This window comes from Pinus tabuliformis, chromosome 6 (genome assembly GCF_031772625.1).
Source record: "Pinus tabuliformis cultivar Carrire ecotype Pingquan chromosome 6, CPIR1, whole genome shotgun sequence".
Lineage (NCBI taxonomy): Eukaryota > Viridiplantae > Streptophyta > Pinopsida > Pinales > Pinaceae > Pinus > Pinus tabuliformis.
The window spans coordinates 1,400,428,760-1,400,437,254 of NC_142292.1; positions in this window are offsets into that span (position 1 = coordinate 1,400,428,760).

Below are 8,495 nucleotides of genomic sequence, written 5' to 3' on the forward strand. Positions count from 1 at the left end.
TGTCTTCCTATATGTATATGATGTAGGACTTCCCATCCTTGATTATGTGGTACTATTTGGACCTCTGCATGAATATTGCACCCCTCATATACATGTATTGGCTTCCAAACACTACTCCACATACATCATGTCAGAAATCGAGAGGCTTGTAGTTTAAATTATATTTCTCTTTCCTTAATAATTGCTTGTGAAATTTATTGGCTTATTATTAATTTAATTATGTTCTTATTCATCAAACAAAAATCAAATGTAAAACCATGAAGATCACAGTACATAATAAACACAAGATATAGGCTCCAAGCCAGGGCAAAACCTCTCCAAGGGGAAAACCAAGAAAAAAATATATTGTTATATAGTTAGATCAAAGTGAGATATCCAAGACCAGCCTTCTAAATGCCAATTCAAACCCTCATTTTACATATTAAATCCATCAACAAAAAGAGACCAACAAAAAATATTCAATAAGAGATAAGGTAAGTTAGAACTTCCACAAACGCTTCATCCACTTCAAACATCGACCATCCTTCTTCTATGAAATTTCAGAACAAATTTAGCAAATTGTGTGTGTCCAAATGATCTTAAATAATATTCTATTTATACTCTCTAGATGGGTGTGAATAGACATGTCCTTTGGGGCAAGGATGACTTGGCATATAGAGGGGTTTTTCATCCAAATTACATATAAAAAAAAAAAAACATTTTTCTTTAAAATAGGTTCAAACAGTACTTTGACTCTTTAACTCATAAAATACTAGAAGCATGAAGAACATTCTTAACTAATGAAATATTAATTTCTTGAGCATGAAACTCATGCCTGAAAATAATAAAAAAACAAAAACAAAAACAAAAACAAAAAACAAAAAAGACAAAAACAAAAACAAAAACAAAAAACAAAACAAAACAAAAAACAAAAAACAAAACAAAACAAACAAAAAACAAAAAATAAAAAAACAAAACAAAAACACAAAAACAAAAAAATAAAAACAAAACAAAAAACAAAAAACAAAAAACTTTTTTCTTTTTACATGAATTATACAATGATATAATTACAAATATAATTATGAAGACTAAACATAGTTATATTTTCTAATGCTCCCTCTTAACTATGGAGGTATTCATAATTCCACAATCAGTACAAGGATACTTCTCAAATCGAAATATTCTCATAAGAAGAGTTGGATTGATAGGCCATCTTTAAGCATCAACATCATAACCAACATTGTCAAATAGCAACATAACAAGGTTTTGACTAATAAGCTATAACTCTCCATAATATTAGAGAATAATGTTGGGAGGCATATATATGGACACCACCATAACCTCTAAAGGATCATACCACATCTCGATGTTCACAAGATATATCCTTTCAAGACTATTTTTATCTTAGATTCCTAATCCTCAAAGAATACTATTCCTCTTCGACCACTCTTGTCTTGGATACCCTATACAATTCTCAAAGAGTGTCGGCCAACGGGACTACTTCCTCTCTTGGATTCCCAATCCTCAACGAGTACTAGTCCTAGATGCTTATCAATCCTCCACTCTACCTCCTAGTGGGATACACTACATGTACGGTGGTTAGTCCTTGTCTAGTGCATCACACATATGGAGAATATGGTGTCCACCATCACTCCCACTCAACCTAGAAGGGGGTCCTTACTCCTTAAACATGGAGGATATTCTTACTCCCTCTCAATCATGGAAACATCGTCAAAATACTTAGTTGGTCTCATACTTCAACAATGCATCAGCTACTTGCTCTTTTGTTGAGATATTCAAGGTAGTTGCAAAGACTCCTATTTCACAGTAAACCATATTTGAGGTTTAACATTATTTCACATTTCATATTCATGACAGAGTTTCTTGGCTCCTAGCAGCATCATGTCATATCAAAATTTAAGCTTCTTAGATATTGTCAAGCATTAAATGGTTCATATATCATCTTCAAGGAGCCAAGCTTCCTCACAGTTGCTAGCACATGTCTTATTCCTTCGTACCAGAGTTTTTCTTTGTATTCTTCAAAGTATCATATTAGCTTTCCACTATCAATTTTGTCCTTATCCTTTTCCAAGCCATCAAAAGTGTTATCCACACAATTCATATTTTCTATGATAAAACCATGCAGTTATAGGTACAACATCATAAAGCAAATTCCTCTTCCATCTTGTTCACATGTTCAAGCAGATTATCAATATCAGAGTTTCCAAATTATAATATCCTCTAGAGTTTCATGTCAAATTCTGCTACTTACTCCCTCTGAAGTCAACATTCCTTTGCATGATCTATCTACATATTGCAACAAGTTTATGCTTCGCCTTTCAATTTTCAATGTGTTCCTGGAATAGGCTCATCAACTGCAATCTTCAATATCATCAGGGTTTTTGCAGCTCCCTCTTTCCATCATGCTCATCATTATCAAGGATTCATCATCAAGCATGAGTCTTTCTTCTTTTTTTCTTCCATCCTTCTCATCTTGCTTCCATAATTTTGATAGCCTTCATTATGTGTCTACAAATCTTACCATTAATTAAACCAAGAAAAATATACAAAGACAAGATCATGATGTAAATTTTGTCAATCTAGGGTTTCTCTGATTTCTCAAAAGGTATTTCTAGGGTTCTAGTTACAAAACCTAGATATTCCTTGACCTCACCCTTATTAGGGTTTTTACATTTAGCGAAGATACCCAATCCTAGGGTTATGACTTTCAAAACTATGGTTTTAATATCAAAGAAAATTTATCCTACAAACCCTAGATACCATTTCCCAAGCATTGGGGATTCCTTAGAGGGTTTACACTCCTAGGTTTAATTCAATATAGGGGTCATAAACCCTAAATACCAAGAGTCTTCAAGACTTCACAGTTTTTCAAGACCTACAAACCCTAGCAACTTCATAGACATCAATACCTACCATAAAGGAAGTGTAAATCCCTACAAGCATAATGCTAACTTTGAAACTCTAACTAATCATGATTTATACATACCTTTGACTTTCATGATTACAAGGAGTTGATTCATGGAGACATTTGAACTTCATTTATTCCTCAAAACATTATATCCTTCACCTTTTTTCATATATTTATGCCACATTATTCCTTCTTCAAAAACATGCTTTGAGAGTGATATCACTATTGATATTTTTTGGTTTATTGTCATCATATTCATTTTCTCACTATTATATGAGTCATTGTTTCACTACCAATCTTCCTATCAACAATGTTACTGCTGAATGTTGTTGTCATAGTCATACCCCCTTGAGTTACTATCATATTCATGCCTTCAAGTCATCTTTAGAGATTAACACGACCCAAAACCACAGGGTGTGATTGTGCTTAAAAAAATTCCATAGAGTGAGCCAAAATCCATTGAAGAATAAAGTGTGTGTTACATGAGTGTGATTTTATAAATATTGTGTGATTTATGTAAGTCATCACTGAAATTCACTGCCAGTGAATATGTATTGACTTATTGTGAGCCATTGTAAAAGTTCAATCCATAATAATATATATCGATCCAGAAGATATTCCTTGTAATTTAGTATAACTTCACAGAGATATATGGGAGATAATGTGAACCACAAATTATGAAGTGACTTAGATAATATATCATTATAGATATGAATTCAAAGAGCCATTGTACGGAGCGTGTTACAGGAAATCACTCCTATGTATAGTATCCTCTACCATATTTGCAACATCCACATTGTTGACGTTATAATCAAAACCCTCTAAAAGTTTGCCTACACGTGATTTTTGGAGCCTACTGAGGATTTTACGATTTGTCGCTCTATAGTTGCTTTGTGATCGATTAATGTTCTGCAAAGCACTCGAGTCTTCTTCTCTAATTCTAAGTGCCAAAGTCACTTTCTCACACACGCTTTTCCCTTGATAAATGCATAATTGTACCTTTCTTATGCAAACCTATGTTGATATTCAATGCCCACTCTCCATTGACAATCTCCCTCTTACTGTGGTTGCAATTGTATCACTATTCTGGTGAGTTTTCTCAATTGTCGCTTTTATGCACCTTTGCTTTCACAAGTGTCGCTTTCACTTTCATGGTTGTTTTTTTTTCTTGATTTCACTTTAAAAAGTGTCATTTTCATGTTATATTTTCTTTGGAATGTGTCACTTTCATTTATTTAGCATTTTCAAGTATCATTTTCATGTTTTCTTACTGTCGCAAGCACTGTGTCTAACTGTTTCAACTCTTGTATGTGTTGCACTTTTTCACATCAATAGAGGTAGCTCTAGTGCACTATTTGCATTCAATGGTCCCATATATCATATAGTATGCACTAAAAACATTCCTATAGCTTAGTGCACGTTTTGGTCGCAACTTGCATTATACGTGTCATAATGTGGTGTCTCAACTATCGCACTTAGAAATAAGTGGTTATTTGTTGTCATTTCAAGGTGTAAAGAATGCTTATGAGTCTTTTACATTCCTACAGCTTGTATTTATGGCATTCATGTGTGCGATCCATGTTTGAGTCTTGTTTGGATGCTTTTCCCTCTCTTACTCTATTGATCCCACAATTAGCCATTTTGGATCTCTTCTTGGTCCTAAAGTCTAGTGCAAGTTATAAAAGTTTCAATCCTTATGACGAGGTGATGAGAAAGTCTTATTCATGAACCTCATGGATCATATCTCTTCCTCCTAGACTTGTGCAATGAATCTTCTTCAAGGTTGGCTCCTTAAAATCATAGTCACCTAACCCTTGTTGCTTGTATTAACTCACTACATTGAGTTTTGAGAAATTATCCCTTGTAGGATGCATGGAGAATTTCTAGTGGCCGTGTGCAAAAGAAAATTGTGTCATACAAGGTCTCTTCCCTCTCACAATTCATTAAGCCTCTCCCTAGAAAAATTGGATTGATTTCTTATACTTTCCTTATCCAACTATGAACTTTCCTCTTCCAGTAATCCTTCCTAAGAACAGGGTGCACTTTTAGTGAATAGTCAGCCACTGTGGAAGAAAACTGCACTAGCACGGAGCAGAGTGGATACTTTTAGTGAATAATCAACCACTATGAAAGAAAATTGTGCTATCCTTAAGCCTTGTCCTCCTCCCATCACACGGTGCAGCTCTAGTGGACAGTGGAGCTTCATATAGATCAATGTTGAAGAAAATTTCACTTTCCCTTAAGACTCCCTCTCGGTCATAGTGAATGGTGTAGTTTTAGTTGGAAATCCCTCAGCACTTGTCCACTAAACTTCCTCATTGCACCAATACTTGTATTTCCCTACCTTATGAGTGCATGGAACATTTCCAGTCCATATTCAGGGCCTCCCTTAGTCACTGTGAATATCAAATGCGTTATCATTGTCTCCTACAGCCTTGACCCTAGCACATGGTGTCATTTATGTCAGCAAGCTCATCACATTGCCTCTTACACTTTCCCACTACATTGGACCCTAAATATCCCCTCCTCATAGTGCATGGCACAGTTCTAGTGAGCAATGGTTCTGTCCTCAGCCACTGTTGAGCTCAATTAAGCCATCCTTAACAAGTCCTTCCTTCTCAGTCCTTTCACGGGCCTATCACAAGAAATTCCATAAGCATGGTAGAGATAGGATAGATGATTTCGATTATAATTTTTCATTTTCATGATTGATATTCATTGGAAGGTTTACCATCTCAGCATGAAAAGGTGATGCTCAAGGAAGATGTCAATGAGAAGAAACAAAGAAGCATTTGCAAAGAGGAAGCACAAATAAGAACCATCATGAGGACATGAAGAAGATATTGGACCATGATAGAATGAATACTTTAAATGATAGCTCTAGAGGTTCCAACATTGATCAAAAGACCCTTTGGATGGTAAAGATGAAGCACATATCATATCTATCATGAACAAGACAAATTCAAAGCAGCAAGGAGAGGAAGCTTTGCATTTCCACATCATCATGAAGTCCATGTCATCATTTCCAATTCATGGCTTGTAGAAGTGTCATCACAATGTCATATGGGTCAATGTGTTTCGCCACATCATTATGTGGAATGTGATGATGTATTTTTAACAAGATGAAAAAATTTGAATATGTGGAAGTCCAAGAGTCACATGTGGACCAAAGAGTCATATATAAGTTCAAAGGTCATTTAGGATTCCAAGAGTCATAAGGGTAACTCAATATTCATATGGGATATGAAATTCCATTCCTCTTGCTATAAAAAAACCTCATAACTCAAGCAAAGGGTTTTGGGAGGCTTAGGGTTTGGATATTTATCCTTGGCTTCTCGAACTTGATATTGGAGAGAATATCATTCCTCGGAGAACCAATAAGTGACTTAATGTTCCACTACTGGAGCTAGTGGCTCACCATTGTAACTTTGTACTTAGATATTTCACCTAATAAACAGAAGCTCGTTGAGCCAACACATTTTCATGCATGTATCATGAATATTTTAATACTATTACTTGGATGTTTGCAGTATATGTTATGTTCATATGTACTAAATAAATTGAACTAATTCATTGGATTTGGTTCTTATCTTGTTGAATATGTTTTATATTTGTTTTAATGATCATTTTGTCTATGTAAACTATTTTACTAGATAACTAGTACTATTAATTTCATTCGAAAGACCCTCTCTTGTCTCCCCTTTCATGAAGGCCTCCTTTTACACATTGAAATTGGTGTTTCACAATGTTAACTTTATTGCTTATTCAAAGGTTATGTGCATGATCTCTTATGTTATCCATTTAAACCAAGGAAAACCTTGATTTATGTTGGTCGGCTCAATACTTTGGATGGGGATCTGACTCCAAATAGTGTGAGGTGTAATTAGGACTTCACATCGAGGAGACCCCCTGCATGTTGGTGGTATCTAGCATCGTCAACATTATGGTGCTAGAAGGACGGTTATATGACAAGTTATGCCCATTGAGTATGCTTTGAATCTCTTATATTAAATGGATCATCCCCAAATCATACTCTTGGGGTGTTTTTCTAATAAATCTAATGGTAAAATTTTAATCCCTGATGAACCACTTTATCACTTGTCTCATTTAAAGTATGATGGTGAGGGTGATACATTCATAGTCAAGCATATCTTTTAGTTTTTAAATTTTTGTGAATTTTATGAAATCGATTCTGAAGATGTTACTCTTATACTTTTCTTCCTCACCCTTGAAGTTTTAGTTAACTGATGTTGTCATACCTTACCATATGCTTACATGCATTCATTTGATCAATTCCTCAATGATATTCATCAATCCTTTGATAGGTATGATTACCGAGATGTCCTTAAATGAATTAATAAACTAAGAATGAAGCCTAATGAGACAATAGAGTATTTTTCCAATAGATTTATTCACATGCATTATGAATTTCCTAAAGAAGATGTGGGTCAGGATTTCATCAAAGAAAAGTTTCAGTGTTTGGTTCAAATCTCCTTGAAGCAATGTGAATTGGAATCCTTGGTTAATAGTTCTCCCTTGACTTTCGTTAATCATGACACATATTTAGTTTCAAAGGAGGAGTATACCACTCCTTTTATTCCGTATGCTTCTCCTTTCGATGTTGGCATTGGGAAATCTATAAATTAGATTTCTAATCCATTTATCTGAGATCTTATCCAAGAAAACTTTGAGTGTAGGGTGAAGACCAATCCCTTGACTTCTTAAGATGATATAAACAATCATGACCTCAATCCTAAATATAATTTTCTTAAAGGAATGATTTATTCATGGGATACCTGATCTCCTCTATCATCCCATTTTCATGATCCCTTTCCCCTAGATCTCCTTGATCATTCTCTTCCAATTCCAAAATGTGATTAGGTGCAAGGTACCCACATTTCACAAGTAAAGGAGTATAACGTTGAATATTCTTTCAATCTTTCTTCTCTTTTTAAAATTGCTCCATGTGAAGATGGTGTTTCTCCATGCTTGGTTGATATTGAATCTAGGGATCTTGGTATTCAATCAAAGGAAATATATTTTCCTAATAAATCAAGTAAAGTCTTGGGAAAACATCATTTTGATGATGATGATCACTCTATTAACATACATGCTAATGATTTCCCAGGTACACCAATCGATATTTTGATTTCTCTAGAAGATTTTGATTTGAAAGATTTAGATTTAGAATATAATTCTATTAAAGAATATATTCTTATGGAAACTTCCTCTACAACTCAATATCCCTTGTGCCCTATTGTTTGCAGTGCATTGACTTGTGAAGAAGATACTCCATGCTCTTCAAGTTCATTATTTAATGAGAAAGATGTTGGATTGACACAAGGTAATGAGGTTATCCATGTTGAAGAAAAGAGCAATGGGGTCATTAAGTATCCATTGAATTCCTTATCATTTCCATATTGCATGAGGAAAATTATCCAGTTCAGGTTACTCATGATATTTTTCCAATCTATACATATTTAGATTCACAATCAAAACAATATTGGGTAATTTTTTTTATAAGACTTTCAAATCTGATCAAACCAGTTATATAGATGGTTTCCATATAGATAGTAGTGATTCATTA